This window comes from Macrotis lagotis, chromosome 1 (assembly GCF_037893015.1).
Source record: "Macrotis lagotis isolate mMagLag1 chromosome 1, bilby.v1.9.chrom.fasta, whole genome shotgun sequence".
Classification (NCBI taxonomy): domain Eukaryota; kingdom Metazoa; phylum Chordata; class Mammalia; order Peramelemorphia; family Peramelidae; genus Macrotis; species Macrotis lagotis.
Genome location: NC_133658.1, coordinates 818,783,294 through 818,807,792, shown reverse-complemented (window position 1 = coordinate 818,807,792; position 24,499 = coordinate 818,783,294).

The window sequence follows — 24,499 nt, the reverse complement described above, 5'->3', positions numbered from 1 at the left end:
TGATCTGAAAAGGCTATAGGTGAAGAGGAGTGGGAAAAGACTGAAAATTAAAGAAAAGGAAAGAAACCTTAACTTGGGAGGTGGGAAATGCTCATATGAGTGAACAGAGATAAAAACCTTACACTAGATGATGCCTGAGTTATTTGGGTGCCTAAAAGCCTATTGTCTAGGAGGGGGTGAGTTGAAACCCTGGGAGAAAATGGAACCTGGAGGAATGTTAGAAAATAAACACAGGAAAGAGATTGGAAAAATAAGTCAATAAGAGAGGTCAGCACAGCTGCTCTGTAGACCTCCAGTTTGGTAGCCAGTCTAATGCCTCTTCTCTCCCACTTTCTTTTGGAGTCTCCCAAATACTGAGCTAGCTCTGGCAATTCAATTATTAACCCCCTTGTCAATGTGTACCTCTTTGGAAGGACACTACCAAGGTAAATGAACTTGTCCACAGTACTCAAAACTTTTCTATTTGCTGTAATCCATGATTCCACATTTGGATCGTGTGGTGCTGGCTGATAGAGCACCTTTATTACCTTGGTGTTGTTACACCAATATTAGCACAAGCAGCTAATCAACCAGTACTTTCGCATCTTAGCTTCAGAGGCTACATTGAGGCACAATCATCTGCAAATAGAAGATGATGTTCCAACACTCCCTCCACTTTGTTCTTGACTTGTAGCCTTTTCAAGTTGAAGAATTTGCCATCAGTGTGGTAACTGACCTTGAGGTCCTGTTCATCCTCAGTGAAGGTGTTTGATAGCATGATAGCATGGCTGAAAAAAAAAGTATGGGAGCAAGGACACAATCTTGCTTCACTCCATTGGTGACCAGGAAATCTCAAAAGCACCATCCACTATCCAGAGACAGGACATATACAGTCATGAAATCAATATACAATATAATACAATAGTTTTATGGGTTCCCAAATTTTAACAGAATTTTCCATAAATCCTCATGACTGATGGTATCAAAGGCCTTGGTCAGATCTACAAATGCTGAATGGTAGTTAGATGGCAAGTGGATAGAGCACTGGCCTTGGAATCAGGAGGATGGGAGATCAAATCCAACCTCTGAGACTAGCTGTATGACTTTAGTCAAGTTGCTTAATCCTGATTGCCCCAAATCCAGAACCATCTCCAGTCAACCTGATTCATATTTGGTGTTTAACCTGATATTCTTTAAGATGTAATTGATGTTTCTTGAGCAATATATTTCTGATCAGAAGATGTTTTTCTTAACCTTTAACTGGGGGTTGTAAAATGCAGTCTGCTATGTAAAGCTTGTCTCCAAGTTGACTGCACCTGTTGTTGATACTATATGGTTATCACAATGTTAGTAACTGATCAACAAACTTTAGGATAAGAGATATCCTGGATAAGCAGAGAGAAAATCCTCTCAGTGTTTGTAAACATTTACTCCAGCATAAGTGGAATTTTTGTCAATAGGAATTGTCAGTACAAATTGTAAGATTTGAGAGAATAGTAGTTATAAAACCATGTCATCTATGTGAAATCTCATTGCTTGGCCACTTAAACTTTGTCTAAGTTGAATAAGTGTTCCCTGAAATGTTGGGTCAGTGTTGGCATTTGAAAGGGTGCCATTCATTCATGGGTTTTGGTAAGATACTAGAGAATTAAACTTCATTTATAAAACTAACTTTGTTGTTTCATTTTAGCCAAAGGGAAATGATGGTTAACACCAGCCACTGGCCCCAGATGGCTCTGGAGGAGAAAGTGAGGCTGGTGACTCAGCATAGCACCCCTCACTCAAATCCAGTTCACCTCCCTGATGTCATTGTCTTAGATCTCAGCAAGATAGAGAGCTACATAAAGAACAGGCTGAACAAGAAAGTTGAATCTAAAGTGCCTGAGGAGAAAACAAAGGAAAAGAAAACAGCCATAGATTTGGCTCACCTTACACCCAGGCAGATCCAGTATGGAGGAGGGTGTTGGTCAAACTTTTATAGTCTTGCCTACCTCCTGTGCAAGGAAGAGGGGATCAAAGAGTAGCACCCCTCACCCTGATGTGATTGAGGTCAGGCTGAGAACCAGGAAAATGAAGGAGGGGTAGAGGGAATGAGTGAGGTTACTTTCTATTATCTTGATGAATTTACATTTGAATAGAGGTTTACATTGAACAATGGAAAAGGAGTCAGAAGCCTTCAGAAATTATCCTTAATATTAAAAGTCTAGACAAATATTTTACTCCCTCAAGTTTCCTGATACCTGTAATAATTGTCATTGTTCTGAGAGTGAGGCCCAATGGAAAAGAGGAATTCATGGTGTAATACCTATGAGACCATGGAAGAAATCAACTACAGGATGAGTATAGAACAGATATCTTGGAAGCTTTGTTTGTAAAAAAAGAATCTGCAAAAAAAAGAAAGGAACTAGTTGATTATAGGGGTCTAGTTAGAATAAGCAGAAAGAGAAGACAGAATGAAGAGAATGAGAGAAATCTTTTTTTTAGGCAAGAACTCAAAAAAATTAAAAACTAATGAACTGAACTAGTTGAAGGGGAGGAAAGAAGGAGAAATCTACTTGACTGAGAGGGGGAAAGTGAGGGAAGAAATAAAAACTAAATAAAAGCAGGAGAGGGGAAAAATAAATAAAATCCTAAAGGAAATAGGGTAACAAATGAGAAGATTGGGACCATGGAATAGGGAAGAGAAGATTAAAGGGAAGAATAAATACCATGTTTATAGTAAAAGAGAAAAAAAATCATAATTTCAAAAGAAATTTTAGAGACAGATAAAAATATAAACATAACTCTTCAAACTTTAAGTGTGGGGGCAGCTAAGTGGCACAGTGGATAAACACTGGTCCTGGAGTCAAAAGGAGCTGAATTCAAATTTGATACCAGACACTTAATAATTACCTAGTTGCGTGACCTTGGGCAAGTCGTTTAACCCCATTGCCTTGCAAATGCAAGAAAAAAAAAACTTTAAATGTGAATTGATTAAAGAAGCCTATAAAAATGTGACAGATTGAATAAGAAAACAAAATTGTACAATCTATTACAAGAAACACATTTAAAAAGTAGATATATAAAATAAAACTAAGGGAATAAAAATTTATCATGCCTCAGAAGAACCTAAAAAATCAAAAGCTGGCCCTTCTTTTCAGACAAAGCGAAGACAATCAAATAAAATGAGTAATAAACAAAGAACTTTAGAGGGCAAATCAACCACAGTGATAAATTTATATACTCTAAATGCTTTACCATCCAGATTCATAAAGGAAACATTATCTGAGCTTCAAGAAGACATAAACTATATAATACATAATTAAATTCCTGGAGAAATCATAATCAAATGACTCATGACATCTTAACAGGACAGCAAAACAAAACATGTGTGGGTGTGTGTGTGTGTGTGTGTATATATATATATATGTATATATATATATGTATATATATGAAAGTTCTATGTAGTACAAATATATATATATTTGTACTACATAGAACTTTTATAATATTGACCATATACTAGGTCACAGAGATATTACAAACAAATGTAAAAAGGAAGAAATCAATATATCCTTTACAAATCATGCCACAATAATAATAGAAATTGGTTCAGGGACAACAAACAAAAGATACAAACCCAAATGAAGAACTAATAATGAAATCTTGAATAATGAATTGGTCAAATCATAGAAACAATAACTATGTAAAAGAAAAAAATTGATGAAACAACATACCCGAATGTGAAGAATATGGAGGTGTTTGGGCCCCACAAGAATGTGATGGGAGATTGTTAGTTTACATTGCAAAGACTGAGGTCTGCTTGTATTGGTGCCTATGGGCAGGTATGTGAAATTAGCCTCAACCTGATCAGAACCTGAGATTAGATCAGTTCTACCTAGTTCTGAGTTAACCTAGGGTCTTGCTCAAGGAGACACTATGGAAGACCAAGGAGAGAGACCATGTTCCCTCCCTGTGCTCATTAGTATAATGAGGGTGGGGAAAATGTATGGAGGCCGAATTAGATTATGACCCTAGTCGATGATTGAAATGAAGCAGGAGGAACTAGCCTTTCAAAGAACCAGGATTTGGTACCCTTTTCCCCTTGAGAGAGGTGGTCCTTCTTTGCAAAGATTTATTAATAAAAGACCATTTTAATCACTCTGGACTAAGTATTCATGAGCCATTTATAACATGAATTTCTAGGATGTGATTAAAGCAGCCTCCAGGGACCATCATATTCTTATGACCATATATTTATAAAATAGAAAAAGATAAATGAACTGAATATGCATTTTAAAAAATAAAAAAATTAGCAAGTCAACAAACATAAAATATATATTAAAGAGAAGATTGGAGGGGGAAATAGATAAATTGGGACCAAAATGTAGAAATGATAAATAAAACTATATATTGAAAAAGGAAGTAGCCAAATGGCAAAATGTCAGTATCAATATAGACACATTCATTCCTAACTCAATGGACTAGACATCCAATTGAATATAATATTCTAAGAAACATGGATTCTTAATGCTTTGATTTTTCAAATATTGATAATTAGGCCTATCTTTTTCAAGTGTTCATGGTGGGGTAGGGGGCAGCTAGGTGGCACAGTGGATAGATCAATGGCCCAGGAGTCAGAACAACCTGAGTTCAAATCCAGCCTCAGACACTTAATAATTACCTAGCTGTGTGACCTTGGGCAAGTCACATAACCCCCACTGCCCTGCCCCCCCCAAAAGAAACCAAGGCTCTTGGAACTCTAGGCTTTGATATAATCAGCAAGGCATTCATAAATAGGAATGGTACTCTGAAGGATAATTTTTTAAATTGTTCTGGTCTTACATTCTAGTGTCCAAGTGGCAAGAAAATTGATCTGTTAGGAAAATAAGGTGCTTGATGCTACTTAGGTCTATTTTCTATAGTGCCTTCTTTAATTAAATATTCTTTTCTTTACACAGACAACCCTCCTCACCCCCTCCACCCATATACACCTCTACAGGAATAAGAGGGACTTCAGGAACCAGCTGAGAGTATACTTTTCTTGCCATTTCAAGGAGCTTTTCTTTGTGGCAACCTAGAGCCCAAAAGCAGAAGTTTCTTGCAAAAGAGCACTTAATTTTTTTAAATGACTTCAAATATTGTTTTTTCCAATTACATGCAAAAATAGTTTTCAACATTTATCCTTTTGCAAGCTTTTAGGTTCCACATTTTTCTACCACCCTCCCTTCCAAGCCCACACCCCAGGGCAACGAATAAGCTGATATAGTTGTATATGTCAATCATATTTAACATATTTCCATGTTAATTTCCATGTTAAACATGTTGTGAAAGAAGAATTAAACAGGGGGAAAACATGAGAAAGAAAGTAAAAACATAGAGGAAGTTTTAAAGAGTGAACATAGTATGAGTATGTTTTGCTCTGCATTCAGAATCCATAGTTTTTTTCTTTGAATGTGGATGGCATTTTCCTTAACAGTTCTCTTAAGATTGTCCGTGATCAATATTGAACTGCTGAGAGGAGTTGCAAAGAACACATACTTCTAAAAAAAATTGAATCATCAATAGAAGAGGAAATCAAGAGCTTGACCTAACATAGCTGAATATAGTTAGATTAGTTTCTCAAGGACTGAAATAATTACAATCCAGTGTTTTCTAATTTGGTATTTAGGGTTAATTTTGTACTAGTTCCAAGAATTGTATTCTTTCCATATGTTTCTCAGACTAACATTTTGAGGACAGATCAAAGAACTAGGAATTAATACATCAATCAAAAAATTGATATTGTGTCTACTATGTGATAGTCACTGGAAAAAATTATTCAATGAGATGGACCCTGTCCTTAAAGGAGCTAACATTCTATTGGAAATGACTGCACAGTAGATACATAATAAATGGAATGCCATTTGAGGTGGATGAGACTCTAGAGATTAGGAAAGAATTCAAATATAAGGTAGCACTTAAGCTGAATTTGAAAGAAAAAAATTGTTTCTAAGAATTATGAGAACTGTCTTTTAATCTCAGTTTTAATTTTTAATAGTTAAGCGACCTTGGATAAGATGCATACTAGCACTATATAAAGTCTGAAAGGCAAATGTGTTTCCCCCCTAGGGGATCAGGGAGAGCTTCTTGGAGGAGACAATATATCAGTAGAGCTTTTAAGGAAGGATGGTACTAAGCAACAGAAGAAAAAGGAAGTCAAGACATTGACTCAGCAGTTTTCAATAAAATAAGAAGCCGTGTCAAGTGATTGTAGACAAGTTATTTAGTATATGCCTGAGGAAAAATGGTGAAAGCAAGTTTGTTTGTTTTTTAATCTTTTCTTCTCAATCCTCTATGCTTCCATTAGAAAACTTCATGCTTCAGATGTTTGGTGTTCTCATCTGATCCCTGGTACAGATTCTGTTACTCATGCTCTCAGGGATTTAGAATTGTTTAACATTAGTTCTAATGGGACTTCTGAGAACAATTAGTCCAGGGGAATATTGTTAAGTGTATTTAACAATTAAAATACATATATACTTTTTAAGTTTCCTGTGTCTTCTTAACATTTTCTCCATCATATTCTCAAGTCTGGACAATTAACTAGACAATCATTCAAACCCTGATGTATAAATTTCCCAGTTACCAAAGTGTAAACGCTCACTCTGAAATGTTCACAGATGTGCTCTCTCTCCAACTCACAGGAGCTGCCTTCCTCACAGTCCTCTAATCCTTTGTTTCAAAGACAAAGAAGTCACAGAGCTACAGAATGTGAGAGTTTGAAGGTATCTGAGCAGTCATCAGGTACAACCCACACCCAAAAGGAATCCCCACTATAATTCACTGAATAAATGTTTATCCATCCAGCTGTTTTTTCCACTCTACCCTGAAGTCTTCTTAGGAAAAGAAAATGCTAATTTAGTAATTGGGGCCCTTGCTACTACTTCAGCACAACAACAATACCCAGGGATTAGGTTCACTCAGCCCTGATTTTCCTGGGGCTATTTTGGAACACCTGCAAGTCCTTGAAATTTATTTTCTAGTTGATTCTTGTCCTTTTCTTATCCTCCCCAAGGTGTAATGGCCTATCTCAGCCTCATTAACCTGTAAATCAAGTATAAATGTAAATCCTAGGAAAAACAATTCTGAAGAATGTAGAAGTACAAGGGTTCTCTTAACTTCTAGCTAAGAATTACCTAATATACACAAAATTAATGCAAATTTCCACTACCCAGTTCCTCTTCAACCCACTGATACTCATTTTCCTTCCATTTGAGATATAATTCAGAGACACATCTTGACTGGCAACCTTCAGACAAGATTCTTAACCTGGGATCTGTGCACTTGTTTTGTACAATATTTTAATAAATTTTTTATTTTATTCATTTAAAATCATAATTCTGAGAAGATGGCCTGCAAGTTTCTCTAGATTCTAGAGGATCAACATTACAAGAAAAGATGAAGAATCGCTTCCCTGTGATCATCTAAATAGAAAAACCAAGATGTCAAAACAGGAATGACTGATGAAAACTGAAAAAAGTTGCTTGTCATGGGACTCATTATTTAGATACTTATCAGATTACTGTTTTCAGAAACTGCAAAGTAATACATCCTCTCACTCAGCAAGCATGTTTATGCAACATACAGAGAAGATGTCTATTTGGGAATTCGAATGACCCAGGTCACAGTTAACTTATCTACTGAATGAGTAGAGGACTAATAGAAGTATTAGAGTACCTACTCTACCCACCAGCCTATCCAATTCCCTTACTAGGTCATTGTGAGAAAAACACTATGCAAGCCATAAATGCTAATGAAATATGAGTTCTTCAGTCTTCCAAAGGATTTTATAAATCTCATCAATGTAAGTAGTAACTTCAGCAGTAAAGATCTTAATCCAATTGTATCTTCTTATCCTATGCTACTTTTGTCAGTGCTTTCAGCAAAAGTACTAGGAGCCTACATTCAGATCTTAACAGTCTAAGGGCACCATTGTAACTTGCAATAATTGCACTTCCATACTCTAAGTAAATTACCAGGTCTTTTTTTTCTATTCATCCTTTTCCTAAATTTCTTGTACTCTGATTTTTACATATAAGACATCATGGATGATATACAATAGCCTAGTTAGTCTCTTTTGTCCTTTGGATTACTTGAAATTTTGCTTCTTTGTAGAATGTGGTAAGTTAACATAAAAACAACTTCAACAACATAGTGTGATTTATGGTATAGCTAACTCCCAGGTGAGAAACTTCAATCTGCTAATTCAAGTTGGCTCCTCAGTTGAAGTCTTTCTAATTCCACAGGACTGCCAGAGTTAGTGACACTGGAATAGACTTTTGGAATTGGCAGTCCTCTGTATAGTCAGATGATGCACTGACATTTAAAGATGTTTGTAAAATATTAAGTGCTACACAGGCATACCTCAGATATTTGATTCCAGACCACCACAATGAAATGAATATTACAATAGAACAAGTCTTATGGGTTTTGGGGCTTCCCAGTGCCTATAAAAGTTATGTTTATACTATTAGCTTATTAAGTGGGCAAAGATATTATTCTAAAAATAAGGTTTATATCTTAATTTTAAAATAATTCATTAATTAAAAAATTTGCTAACATTGTTGGACCCTTCAGCAAATGATAATCTTTTTCCTAGTGGAATTCTTGACTCCATGTTGAAGGCTGCTGACTGATCATGATGGTAGTTGGCAGGTTTGGATGGCTGTGGCAATTTCTTAAAATAAGATAACAATGAAGCTTGCTACATTGATTGCCTTATTTCTTTCTCTTGAACACTTAGAGGCCATTGTACAGGAATTAATTGGTCAAATGTCAATATTGTTGTGTCTCAGGGAGTAGGGAGGCTGGAGGACAGAGACAGGGAATGCCAAATTAATAGAGCAGTTAGAACATATATAACATTTATGGATTGTGGGAGCCATGCTAGTGTCCCAAAACAATTACAAAATTAATATCATTGTAAGTAAGATTATTGATCATAGATTACAAGAAATGAAAAAGTTTAAAACATTACAAGAATTACCAAAATGTGATACAATGAAATACCATATTTCTCCATGTATAAGATGCACCCTTTTTTGAAAAATTTGACGTCTAAAAACTGGGAGTATCTTATACAGTGGCTGTAGATTTTTTTACTTGTATTGCCCAATTTTTCATGCTTGTTGTCTTTGCACTTATTGTTTCACATTTGTTACCGGTATATTAGGTTACATTTTGCCATGTTCTTCCAAGAAATGGATCAAAAAAAGATTTCCATACAGTGCTGAATTAAAATTCAAAGTGATCCAGTTTGGAAAAGTCAATGAAAATAGTGCTGTTGAATGTCAGTTTGGTCCTGCTCCAACTGAGAAAACAATCGGAAACTGGCTATGGGAAGAAGAAACCTGGCTGAAAACACCAGGGCAGAAGAAAGCCAGGAGGCACCTCAGCCAAATAGTCTGAGTTAGAGAGGAAATTGAAGAGATGAGTTGAAAAGCAAAGGGCCATTGGAATTCCTGTGTCCACAAAGATAGTTCAGCAGGAGGTAAGAATTACTGATGAAAAAGAAGTGACTGATTTCAAAGGAGGACACAATTGGGGCTTCCTTGCCCAAGGAGTACTTGTGGTCAACCCCAGACCAGAGCACAGGCAGGAGAGCAGTCAAAGCAATATGTATGTAAATATGAATAGATATTTCATATATGTATATATATATATATATATATATATATATATATATATATTTCTGCAAAGCCAAATACAAAAGTATACACGTAAATATGAGCTCTTAAAAAAAGTAAAAAAGTAAAAATAGGGGTGGCTAGGTGGCACAGTGGATAAAGCACCGGCCCTGGAGTCAGGAGTACCTGGGTTCAAATCTGGTCTTAGACACTTAATAATTACCTAACTGTGTGGCTTTGGGCAAGCCATTTAACCCCATTACCTTGCAAAAATAAAATAAAAAAAATAAAAAAGTAAAAAATAAATATTTTCAATGTAAACCCTCAAAATGATTAGCAGTGTATCTGAAAGGATATAGAAGCATGAAAACCAAACAATTAAAGAGCACCTGAAAACCTGAAAGTGTTGGAAATAAAAGTAAGGATGCTGTGTAACTAGAAGAATGACTTGAAACTGGAGGATTCTTTTAAAGGCTTTCTATTTAGAATTCACCCAGAGGAAGAAAGGTCCAAAAAGGACCACATTGTACATACTATTATAGAAACTGGATATCCAACTATCTGCTAATGCTATCAATTCTTCCATGGGCTTGGGGAGTTTGGAATAGTTTACACTTAAGTCCTTTACACACACATAAGATTCTATTGTTTAAGTCCATGGCAAGTGGTTGGGACTTAATGAATTCACAATATTAAAGAAAAATGATGAATGATTAGAATGTCATATATCTATATGACACAGTAAATAGGGAAATAGAGCACTGGACCTAGATTTACAAAGAGTTGAGTTCAAATTCAATCTCAGATATTTACTATCTAGTGTGACCTCTCCCTTTCCTCCTTACTCTCTCACTTTACCCCTTTATCCCTAGCCCTCTCCTTTCCCTTCCTCATTCTCCCCATCTCCTCTTCTCCCTCTTTCTCTTTCCTCTCTCCCCTTCCTCCTCCCCCTCTCCCTTTCCTCCTTCCTCCAGTCTTTCTCTCTTCCCCTTTTTTACCATTGTTTGGGCCCAGATTGACTCAGAATGAATGTAAATATCATTTTTTTTCCTGTTTTGACCAGAAACCCTGAAGGTCTTCCCCTTCCAGATTGATTTTTTGCTATTCTTTGTTTCATTTCTTTCTTACTTAGCCTAGATCATTGAATGGGTATTACCTCAGTCAAAATGAGAACTGTTAACAATCTTAACTTAAGGGACAGAGCCAAGATGGCGGCAAAAGGGCAGAATTTCCCCAAGAGCTCTCTTCCAAAATATTCCAAAAACCTTAAAATTATGACTCAATTAAATTTTTGAGAGGCAGAACCCACAGAAAGATCCAATGAGGCAATTCTCCAGCCCAAGGTAACCTGGAAAACCATGGGAAGGCTCTGTTCCAAAGGGTTGGAGGGGGGCAGCAGTGCATCCAGGATTACCAAGGGAGCAAAGGAATGCCAGTCTTCCAGAAATAGCCAGTAAGGCACCTGGGTCCTTGGGAGCATTGGCTCATGGCAACAGAAGCAGTTTCAAGACCTGCCAACTCAGGGAACACCAAGCACAACTTGGAAGACCAGCAGGGAAGCATCTGCCAGAATAAGCACAGAGCCCAGGCCAGCCTGGCCCTCCTCTGCACATACTCCACCCTTGGCGCAGTCCTGATCCTAGGAAACAGAACCATCCAGCAGGAGGCCACCTGGCAGCTGCTCCCAGAGCACTCAGCCCACTAAAGGTAAGGGGGTTGAGGGAGACTGTCGAGATCTTTCCTCTATCCCTGGAACAGGACTCTTGTGCTTTGGATATTCAGATCCAGATCACAGTCTGGGCCCTCATACTACAGGGACCCTCCTCACAGTTCCAGGGCTTGTGGCCATCCAGAGACCAGAGTACAGAGCCTTTCATAAGACCTTGAAGGAACTAAGGTCCTTGCAGGAGTGCCACAACAACAACTCAAAAACTTATAAAGAGCCCCCAAATCACAGTATAGGCTGAGGAAATAAGTAAACAGAAAAAAAGGAACCTGACCAAAGACAATCACTTTGGTCCCATGGAGAATCAAAACACACACTCAGAAGATGACTAAGTTCAAGGTTCTGCATCTAAAGACTCCAAAAAAAAAGGAGTTGGGCTCATGCTGTGGCAAAGCTCAAAAAAGATTTTGAAAAGCGAGTAAGAGAGGTAGAGGAAAAAATTGGGAAGAGATATAAGAGAAACGCAGGAAAAACATGAAAACCAAGTCAGCAGTTTAGTCAAGGAGAAACAAAAAAAAAATGCTGAAGAAAACAACATGGTAAAAACCAGTGTAGGTCAAATAGAAAATGCAGTCCAAAAAGTTAATGAGGAGAAGAAGCAGAATTGGCCAGATGGAAAAGAAGATAAAAAAGTTCTCTGAAGAAAACAATTCCTTCAAATGTAGAATGTAGCTCAAGGGAGCTGATGATTTTGAAGGCAATTAAAAAAACAATAAAACAATATCAAAAGAATGTAAAACTAGAAGAAGAAAAAAACAACTGACCTGGAGGATTGATCCAGCAGAGACAATTTAAAAATTAAAGATCTTAACTTAAAAAGACCAAGGTCTCCCACTGCATCAGGGGCCACATCCAGTTTTCCTGATCCATATCTGAACACTGAATATAGATAGTTCCAGAGGAACTTTACATAGTCCTTCCTCACTTAAATCCAATTCACTTGCAAATTGTTTTTTCTAATGCCATGGTCCTCTTGGAGAATGATGGTCATACACCAAGATACATCATAGGTGAGGAACAGCAGAAATAGATAATTGCTTGTTCTTTCTGTTTGTCTTGTCAATCCTCATCAAGGAAAGTTTGACAGTGATTGAATACTGGCCAACTAAATGCTGCCAACCAAGTCATTGATGGTATCAATGGTATTAGTGGGTCCTTCCAATGAACTGGAATTTTGATTTGTGTCAGGAACATAATGAATTTAATTGCTTTTCCTGCCTTTATACCTGGTTATATAGCCAATTAAGCCATTTGGAATGGTGAATTCATAAGAGATAGTCTGAATAGATGTATCTAAACCTTTATTAAGTATGGGTGTTCCTCATAGGTAATTGAGACTGTCAAATTTTCAATTAGTGAAACATGGTCAAATCTCAGTGTCCTTGAATTATATGTCTCTTGAGGTTGTTCTTCCAGGTCAGAGTTAAGACACATGGATGCAGTCTTGTAAGGTCAGATTAACTGTGCCAGACCTATATTGACTACCTGAAAATATGACTGATAGTATTAGTCATCTTGAACTAATAGGGGGTGGTCCTGCCTTTGAAGGAGACTCCAATATGAACATGAAGATTTGTTTGACACATGCAATGGGAACTGGAAAATTTGTAAATACCAGCAATGGCAATGTTCCACTCAATTGAGTTGTTAGCATTATTTCCTGCTGCCTGAACCTGAGCCCCCATACTATCTCTTCTTTCCCTACTCAAGTCTTTTATCAACCATATTCCCCCCCCACACACAAACACACAATAGTGTGTTCTTCAGGCTAAATAAAGCTAGAAAGTGAATTGAGATTCACCCCCCCACACACACACACAGCAATATTTGATATTGAGAACTCAAAGTTCTTGTGTACTTAGACAAGGTGGCTTCACACAGATTCTGATGTCCTTCTTTCCTCCATTACTCAATTGACCCTAACTTTCAGTGATAAAACTGTGAGGTGTTATTACTAACAATATTACAATTGTTCCTTTGTACCTCCCTTCCCCCCGTTAAATATTGCCATATTCTAACCATTATCCTTCTTAACCCCTTCCTTTCCCATGACCATTCCAGCTAACTATCCACATCTCTACTCCTCCAAATCATCAGCCCTTCTGTTCTATTGTTTGCATGACATACACTTTCTATTTTTTCCAACTAGCATTCCTTTTACCTCTCCCTGATTCCCCCCACCCCTTATAAAACAAATTTTTCTGGCCTATTGTAAAAGTCTCCTTAACAATCTTTCTACTTTGAGCTTCACTTGCCTCCAGTCATTCAATCCTTCACATTCTTGTCAATTTAATCTTTAAAATAGCTCATATTATATTATTTCTCAATACAAAAGTCTTATTGACTATCAAATTATATCCTATTCTGTAACCCAGAACTCAACACCTTCCACAATCTGGCTTTAAATTACATTTCCAGTCCTTTCTCCCAGTATTCTCTGTATATGTAACCTATCCAAATAAGAATATTTGTTGTTTAATTTAATTCAACTGAACACATATTGAGTGCATTTAAGATAGAATTTTGAAAATACACCCCAGCCTTATCACATGCTTCTGCTTCCCTGTGGAATGATCTCTTGACTCCTTTTCATCTAATGAATATCTAGACCTAGCTTAAAAAACAAAAACAAAAAATTGTTCCATAAAACCATCTTTTAATACTGCTTGCTACCTCAAAATCAAAGATTTTTTTTTACCTTTTTTTTGGCAATGTTCCAAACATAAATGGAGGCTTAATAAATATTTCTGAATCTAATTGTTACATAGGGGAGAAAGATCAATTTGCTGCTCAGATAGAAGTCATTCATGATAATTTGAATGTTACAAGGGTATAATCTCTTCAATTTAATTAAACCATAAAAGGAATAGGGTAAAGCAGTCAAATTTTAGATAATGGTCACTATCTTCTTAGGGTCCAATCTATTTTTAATAGTAAGTCTCAGCTTCAAAACCCATAACCAATGACATGAGAGATAAGGGCAAAGAGGAAACACCTCTGATATTTTTTTGTTTATTTGTTTGTTTTGTTTTAATTGAAACATTTTTCCAACCTGGGAAATTTTCCTTTTAGAGAGCTTCATATCTCTCATTACTCCATTTCCAGGAACTACAAAAGCTTCTAGGAGACATGATAGTTTATACAATCATAGAAACATATAAATGGCATTTCTGGCCACCCTGAGAAACCCTTAGCAAAATTACAAAATGCCTAGTTAATGCAATTATTTCAAATTAAATAAATTCAAAATACATTCCTTTCTATGGGAGTGAGGTAGTGTTAGAAGTCTGAGAGGCAGAGGCAGAGTGGAGCTGGAGAATGGGGAAGCCATACTCAATCCAGTGGAATGGAATAAGAAGAGATCAACCTCTGAGTCTTAGCTAATTTACAACCTAATCCCTCTCAGGAACCCAAAATGTAAAACAACATCTTCCCAATTCCCCATGCCAGAAATGGGAAAAGGAAGAGAACACAACACAGATCAAAACACAGAGAGGTAGCCTAATGGACCACCATGAAAATGGAGACACAATGGACAGTTTTCCCCAATTTCCCTGGTGAGGGTGAGGACAGACAAAGGGCAGGGAGGGAAGAATATACAATGCCATTTGTTGATTTGGTTCTCAATTTTTCCCATCATATCTAAGCTCATAAGATTTGAAGATAGAGGTTACACCTGTTATATTCAGACATATCCACTTCTATAGGAAGATAAAGGGTTGAAAACTATGGTTCTATGCTGATAGAGAAATCAAATGCTTGTTGACTCAAGGGAAGTCTCTCTCTCTCTCTCTCTCTCTCTCTCACACACACACACACACACACACACACACACACATACACAAACATATAAAATACAGTTTTTGAGATAATAATTGGGAGGCACAGTATATCACAAAAGAGAAACTGATGATATTTGAACTGATTACTGATATGGGAGTCACCTTGAACTAGATGCCTGTGTATATTCAGCCTACTGACTTGAAATAGCAAAAATCAAAGTTAATAGAAAACTAGAGGATAAAATTGAGGAAAAGATTATGATGTGCACTTAAGACAATTGCATCCTGACTTATCTAAATAAACAATCTTTTTGATGAAAAATGGGAAATAGTTGGAGGAAGAGATACTAACTCAAGTTATAATATTTTCCTAGAAATGGTTAATGGTTTAAATCAATTAAGTGTAACAAAGAGAGTAAAAGAGCCTACAGACTGCCTTTATCACCAAATGTTTGATCTTCCTACTAAGAGATATGGCAGCCAAGGGCAACACTGTTTTAGAATGCAAATATGTTTGCAAAATCTTCATGAGAAGGGTAAAAAAAAATTACATGCAATTTTGCTCTATTAAACAGTTAAAATAGTAGAGCTCTGATAATGATATTTTGCATTCATATGGTGCCTTATAGTCTCTCAAACTTCCTCAATAGCTATATCTAATGTTCTTTACTCAACCTTCATCTTTCTTGACCTCTTGACTGCATTGCCACACTTAACTTTCTCTTCTAGATATTCTTTCTCTTATTTTCTCTTGGTTCCATTCCTACCTATATAACTGCTGCTTCTCAGTCTTCCTTATTGAATCATCAGCCAAATCATGCTCCATACTTGTAGATGTACCTTAAGGTATTTCAAATCCTGGACCTCTTCTCTCTCTATATGCTTCTTTTGAAGACCCCCCATGATATCCCATGAAATTAGATCTCATGATCTCTATCAATGACTCCAAGACATAGAAATCCAACCCTAATCTCTCAAATGAGTTCTTAGGAATACACACTGACAGGAATTGTGACAAAATGATTTTTACTAATGTTATCTCATTTGATACAAGCCTGTATCACTAAACAGCAGCCACTTGAACATCTCATACTGGATGTCCTATAGGCACATTGATATATCCAAAATATAAATCATTATCTTTCCCAAAAAAACATAGGCATCTTCTAAACTTTTCTGTTTCTATCAAAAGAACTCCTGTTCTTTCAGTTATTCAGATGCAAAAACCTCAGTGTTGTCCTTAACTTTTTAGTGACATTCACTTCACCAATCCAATTAGTTGTGGAATCTTATTTTTACCTCTTGTGCCTGTTCCCTTTTGCACTTTATTTTTCTACTTATAATATTAATTTTTTAATCTTTGTTCTAATAAGTCATTAGTCTGATTGTACATTGGGAACTGATTCATCCAATTTGTCACGTCATTTTTTGTCTGTTAAAATATAATCAAGTTCATATTTTGTGATGTTGTTGGGTGTTTGACACATACACACATACACATACTCACACATAAATAGTGCATCCAGATTCATTTTTCAAAAACCATAGTCATTATTCGTAGCTGTTGTAGTCCTTGCTCTTTCTCATTTCTTATTCCTGAACCATATTTTTTCTCTGCTTATTATTGTATTGAAATTCCCATTAAAGCATATGTTGATTTAATTCAACCTATGCTAATTCATCAAAAGAACTTCTTTACCTCTTCATTATCTGCAAAAGTCATTGGTGCATAACTTAAAATTTTGTCAAGGACAGCTGAATACTCTCCTTAGTTAATCTAGCTATTAATATCATATTAGTCTTTGTTCTGTCATTTTTAATCCAAAGATTATTTTGGTAGGAAGAGAAGAAAAAGTTTTAAAATTCACTAAAATATTTGCTTTTTCTAAGTCACTAGTGATTACTATCCTATCCATCCTAAGCAGTAGGCCTAACCACTGTTTGACCCTCTTCTTCTGCCCCACCAATTATCACTATATTATGGTTCTGTACCAGGCTTGAGATCCGTTTTCTGTAATTTTCATTTTTTTTTCCATTCAGGTGATTAGTAGGCCATTTCTGATGAAAAGCATATTGCTTCTGTATCTGCTTTCAGCAATCTTCAGACAAATGCTCTCTCCCTTGTTTCCTCTCCCCTAATTGTTGAATTTATCACATGAATATATCTTATTAATCAATTAATTAAAGGTGCTAAGTGCTAGGTGGTAAAGTGAATATAACATGGACCTGGAATCAGGATAGGTCTAATTTAAATCTAGACCCAATCACTTACTAGCTGGGCAAGTCACTTAAGTTCTACTTGCCTCAGTTTCTTCACCTGTGATATGGTGATAATAATACCATCCAATGTAGTAGTGAAAATAAAATGAGATAAATTTGCCTGGCACATAATGAGTGCTATATAAATATTAGCTATTTTAACATCTTCCTTCCTCCCTAATCCTACCTAGGCTTGTTTCTTCTGAAGAGATTATAATCTTCAAAAACCTTATTGTAGTGATAGGTCTCCTTTATTGAGTTCTTTTCCTGTAAAGGGTTAAAGTTAAGAATGCTGTCCATGAAGATCCTTTGAGAAAACAAGAGACCCAGATGTTTGCACAAGGTCAGAATGCTCTGATAACAGCAAATATCTGAGTGTGCTCTGTACTCAGGGAGGAGCTCTGGTCCTTCTTTACTTAACCATTATCTTACCCCTTTGAAATTGATAGAAAAGAGATCATCTAGTGTGAAAGAGGAAGCCTGGGAACTTTCTTTGAGTTATACTGTTTTGCATACCTAAAAGAGGACAATAAAGTTCAAAGAGTGTTCTCACATATATAAAAAAGGACTGTCTGCTTGTAAATGCAGAGATGTCGTGGTCTGTTAATAAAACTTGTTACTCATCTCTCCTGGCTGAACCCTCATTATTGAACACACTGGTCGTGTCTGTTGGTGCCACGAAGACCTTGGAAATAAGGTATGACCCAGCTGCCCAAAAGGAAAAGTCAAAGGACTTTTCATTTTCCTTCTTTTATCCTTCTAAATTTCCTTTCACCAATTAACTATCTAGTCTTCTTTATAATTTCAAAGCTATTAAAACAATTCTGTCTTCATTCTTGAGCTGAGTCCCTCTCTCTTTTTCCTATAGAATCTGGAACTAAGGAAAGAAAACTCTTCCTCAGAATTATCTCATTGAATTGATCCATCCTATCCTTGAATATTTTCAGTGAAAGGAATTTCAGTCTTGTTTGGGATGGCCCATTTCAGTTTTAGACAATTGCAATTTTTAGAAAATAATTATTTGGGCAAAATTTCCTTCTCTATTATTTCCACTTTTTTCTTTAGTTATGATTTCTAGTGTACATATGGTAGTGCCCTTGACACAGGGACTCAGGGGAAACTGGGGAAAAAGGATCCTTACAAAATTCTTCCCCCCCCTGAATATCTTGTCTTTTATTTTAATTCAAAAATTGAGGTCATTCATCATGAGTTACCTCTGATCACAACTTCCTAAATTCAACATATCCAAAATAGAATTTATTACTTTGTTCCTTTAAGGTTCCTACATCCTCCTACCTTCCCTATCACTTTTAAGGATAACACAAACCTCCAGTCCTTGGAGCTCACAGCTTAGTTGTTATCTTCAAGTCCTATGTCTCATTCCCCCTTAACCAGTCTGTACAAAATTCTTTTGACTCGAGTTCTTACCTTGCCCAAAGAAGACCAGGAAACTTCAATTTTTGGTTCATTTTGTTTCCCTCTAAAAACTTTAGCTCTCCTGTAAATGCTCAGGCTAAAAGGGAATCAAATATAAAAAATATTTTTATTTACCACAACAAAAAATATAGATAATATTCATACAAAGACTCAAGCAGTTAAAAAAAAACCTCTGCCCTCCATTGGATAGCATACAACCCTTCCATCTAAAGAGGTCAATTTTCTGGTAGACTTATACTCCCAATTTATTACCCTAAATTAGCTATACTACTATAACTTGAAGTCCCTCTCCAAACAAGGAGAGGACTTAGGCCATAATAACTGTGCTCTTTTTTTGTCACAAAACTCTTTTCAATCATTATCTTGCATACAAAAGAACTCTACCATGTTTGAACTCCTAAGTATGGCCACCCCTTAGTCATCATTTTCCAAAGACCCATTTGAGGATTATATCAAAACTTTAGAACTTTTTTCACTTGCTTTCCAATTACTCATAATTTTCACCTTTAGCACCAGAGCCCAAGGCTGAGGCCAGAAAATGCAAATTATCATCAAACTTAAAGAGACTCAAGAATGCACAAGAAGTGTGAAAGGGGCAAGAGTATAGCTGATGACATTGTGGACAACCCTTCTGCAATGGAAAGGAGATGTCCTTGTTATACTAAGGATATGTACTAAATAATTGCTCTCCCAATTCCCACTATGCTTTTAATAAATATTTCTTACTAAACTTTCAATATGATAATTTTTAAGTTATTAGTAGATATTGATTATCTCTCTCTTCTTGGTCCCTCTCTTGCATACCTCCCCACTTTTCTTCTCTCCTCTTATCCCCTGTCTTCTCCTGTTCTGTCCTATCCTGACTTCTTATCTTATTTTTTTTTACAATAAAGATCCTCAATAATGTGAAATATTCCTTCAAAAACACAATTTCTATACTCTTGACCATCATGGATCCCTCTGTACATACTTACCTCTGAATTAAATTTGAATCAACAATCTCAATGATTCTTGGTTCTAGTTTGGGGAAAACATACAGGGCAGGAGAAATATTTTTGTTTGAAAAGATAGGGAATGTTAATGTAGCCAAAGCTGGAAGGAAATTAAGGTAAAACCAACTCTTTCAAAATCCACTCAGCATTGAAAAAAATCAGTTTGATATCATCTGTATCTGTTCCTATACACTTCCCATTCTCATGATCAAGTAAGTTAGACTTATGTTAAAAAACACCACTAATCCTATAACAGATCTGAAATCAACTGAAGAAATAGTATTAGCATCTGACCTCATTATTTAGAGATAGATTGACCAATATTATTTGCTCAATTGCTCCCTGTGCCATCTATTGTCTGCCTTACTTTAATCTTCTTTATTGCAAGAGCAAGAGAGTTCTTTCTTTGATAAGTTTTCTTTCTATAATTCAATCCATTGATCCATTGGGATTGTCATCAAAAGTATTTAGCTATCTCTCCTAATTTCATGCCACCAAATATTTTATAAGCATACTAAAGAATAGCAGAGTCACCTTGGGCAATCAGACAGTTGATAAGCATTTATTATTTTAATTCTGTGACTGATGGTGTTACATGTGATTTCATTCCTCTGAAATAGTTTTTTCATTTGGAAAATGGAAATAATAGAATTTCTTCTATGTATCTCCAAAGAATGTCAAGGTACTTTATAAATATTTGATTGCATTATTAGTCATGTTTTCATTCACATTTTATTAAGGGACACTGAATATCACAATTTCATATCATACAATGCTTTTTTCTGTTTTGTATATTAAGTAATTATCAAATTTCTATTTTTTTGTAAGACAATGGGGTTAAGTGACTTGTCCAAGATCACACAGCTAGGTAATTATTAAGTGTCTGAGGCCAGAATTGAATTCAGGTCCTCTTGACTCCAGGGTGAGTGCTCTGTCCAATGCATCACCTAGCTGCTCCTTATGATCACATTTCTAATGACTTTTTTAAAATGACTTTTGACTTTTTTAAAGAAAAAATGTTGAACAAAACAAGGATCAAAAAAAGGATTATATGGTACTTGCTCCTTTAGGGATATCTCTTCACAATGATATTGATTTGCAATCATTTTATCTGATCAACTAGTCAGATTTGCTTAAAAATAACCAAAATTCTTTTAATAATTGCTTACATTTAAAAAGAATTAAAAAAACCTACCAATTACCTTGCTCCCCAATACCCTGTGAGGATGGTAGTATAAATTTGATGATACTTATTTTACAAATGAGGAAACTGGTCATCAGAGGGAAAAAAAAAAACTATCTCCCTAAGGGTCACGTAGCCTGAAGGAATAAGAACCTAGTGTTATATCTAGGTCTTTCAGTTTCAAGACCACTATTTTTTCCAGTGTACTATATTATTTCTCAACTGCTTACATCATCTAGTTCATTTACCCCTTTTTGTCCACATGGTTATTGTGTGAAATTCTTTAGTGCAATCCAAACAGTCCTTCTAAATGAATTAGTAGTTCTAGATTTTAAGGATACCCATTTCCAATATAGCTATAATAGTGTGCAACTATAGATGGAATATGCACATATTAACATGATACAGGGAAACATGTACTTCTGCTCCATTTCCACCCATAGAATCAGACACTCAGAGGCCATCCATCTATCTAGTCAACTCTTCACCTTAAACATAATGAAACTTAGGACTTGACAAAGTAACATAATAAAGATGTGATTCAGGATCTCTGATTCCAAATCATTCTGTCCACTTTGCCAAACTAGCTTTCCCCCCTGAATTACTGTCTTATTCTAGTTCTGGGAACTGAAGTTATTCATACAACTGTAAAGCAAGAATTGATGTGATTCAAAGAGGTAGTCATTATAGTCATCCAATCTCATGTCCTCATTTTAGAGTTGACAAAACTAAGGTTTGGGGATGTTCAGTGATTGACCTAAAGTCAGGAAGTAAATAGACTTTGTGACTCAAATTATGGTGATCTTTTCACTGCACCATTCTATTATGTTTAACAGATCTTTTTTATTATTTCATGAATATTTCAATATAATCCATGATCACATCAATATGACTAGTCCATTCAATGATGTAGCTAAAAATTCACCCATGGCTTCCCATCTTGTGTAATTTTTATTAGTTCTTTTATACAATTCATATAGTAGGTCTGAGGATCTGCTGAGGACTAAGTTCTTAACATTATGTGGATAATATCATATAACATTGGAGTTATCTATCTGTTATACCTTGAAGCTTCTTCAGGTTGGACCCACCTCCTCTTTTGATAATATTCTTTGTTCATGACATCTTTTATAGTCCTTTTAACAAGTATGGTCCATCTTCACTGACCACCTGTTTATTCAGTACCTATTTTGTTCTAGATGTTAGAGATTAAAGGAAAAGAGAGAGAGATAAATTCTGCCCTCAATGACCTATTATTGGAAGATGGGAAAAGATATCATATTTATATTGGTAAGTAAATCCAGTGTAATTTGAAAGGAAAAATGAAGAACAAAAAATGGCTACATATTTGTTTCTTCTTGGACATCAGACTCATGACTTGTATTAAGTTAAGGATTTTAAGATGTTGAGGAAAGGATGGAATGAATTTTATTCAAATTGAACAGCAAAGGCCTATGGCAGGAGATGACAGAATGAGTCCAGAAAATAACAATTAAAGCCCTTTTGGAGAAGAAATTGGTGGAGGACTGTAATGCAATATTTTTCCCTGAAAATAATACCAGTAATATTAATTTTTGTTCCAAAAGATACATTGGGGTAATTTTCAGAAGATATATGGAGATGGGCAATAATTCATGCAGAAATCATTATTTGATCCATTCTTCTCTCAGCAAGGAAGTTCTTCATGTCTTGAACATGATGAATATTGGCTAACCTCTTTAGTTACTTTGTTTGTTGGACTAGCAAATCTCTTTAATCACTTTGAAAAACAAGTGACCTGGTTCCTTATTACTGTTTGTGTGCACCAGACCTTTTCATTTTCAAGAACACAAATGCCCAAAATATTTTCAATCTTACCTTTCTTACCCTTAGTGATGGGACTTTCTTTCCATACAAACATTATCAAGTGCTCATTCTAATTGATCATTTAGCAATAAGTTTCAAATTCAACTATTTACATAGGTGTTTATCTCTCATCCAAAGGCATCAGCTTGGGTGTTTACAAATAATTATAATTTATTTTAAGTACTAATACCATTAATATTTCTATTTAATTATATCTTCATATTATTTTATAATTCAATATGTTCATCATGCTGCAGTGGACATGCTATATCTATCTCACAAGCTTATCTGGGTGTTTTTTGGGGGTAGGGAAATATAGATTATATCTATATTGCTCTGTCTATATATATATATATATATATATGTGTGTGTGTGTGTGTGTGTGTGTGTGTGTGTGTGTGTGTGTGTGTATAAAACACAATAGGGAGCCATTGAAGGTTCTTCACCATGACCGTGATATGTTTTAATCACTTAGTTGATAAACAGTTATTAGGCATCAACCATATGACAGACACTGTACTGAAGGTTGGGGTGGGAGATACAATGAAAAGCAAAAGACAGATCCCTCTCTAAATGGGAGAGAGAAAAGAGAAAAACAACTATAAAAGAACACTCTATAGACAGGATAGATTGGAGATAATCAGCAGAGAGACACTACATTAAGTGGAGACTGGAAAGACTTCCTGTAGAAGGAAAGATTCTATCTGGGATTTAAAATGAAGTTTGATAATCCTGGAAGTGGTGATGAGAAGAAGGATAATTCTAGGCATAGTAACAGCCAATGAAAATGTCCAGAATCAGGAATTGTCCTGATATGATCAGGGAGAAATAGGGGGTATGGTGTCACTGAAACAGAGTTGACTGAGGAGAGGAGGGGGTTGGGGGTAAGATTTGAAAACCTTGAAAATTTGGGGAGGGGGATAGATTTTGAAGGACTTTGGATGTCAAACAGAGGATAATATATTTGCACCTGGAAATGATAAGGCACCATGGGAGTTACTGAGTAGAGGGAGAGATATATGTGATATGATCAGACCTACATTTTAGGAAGATCATTTAGACAGCTAAGAGGAGGATGGACAAGATTGGGGAGAGATTTCAGGCAATGAGACCAAATTGAAAATTATTGCTATGGTCCTTGAATGAGGTAATGAGGGACCATACTAGGATGAGAAAGGGGACATATATAAGAGACATTACATAAGAAAAATGAAAAGGGTGAGGAAGAAATTAAAGAGATAATTCAGAGCTATTTTGCTGAACTGCAAGCCAATAAATTTGATAAAGCATGAAATGAATTACAGGATCTTATGCTGAGTGAAGGGAGCAGAACCAAGAGAACATTGTATACATTAACAACTAAAAGAATGAATATTTACAAAAATACAAACTTTCCAGATTAAAATAAAAGAAACAAAATACTTAAATAAACCAATTTCAGAAAAAGAAATTGAAGAAACTAGCAATAAACTCCCTAAGAAACAGTCTCCAGGTCCAGGTGTATTTACAAGTGAATTCTATCAAACATTAAAGGAACAATTATCCTATCCTACCAAACATTTAAGGAATAATTATCCTATCCTACAGAAACTATTTTAAAAAAATAGAAGAAGGAGTTCTATCAAATTCCTTTTATGGCACCAATATAA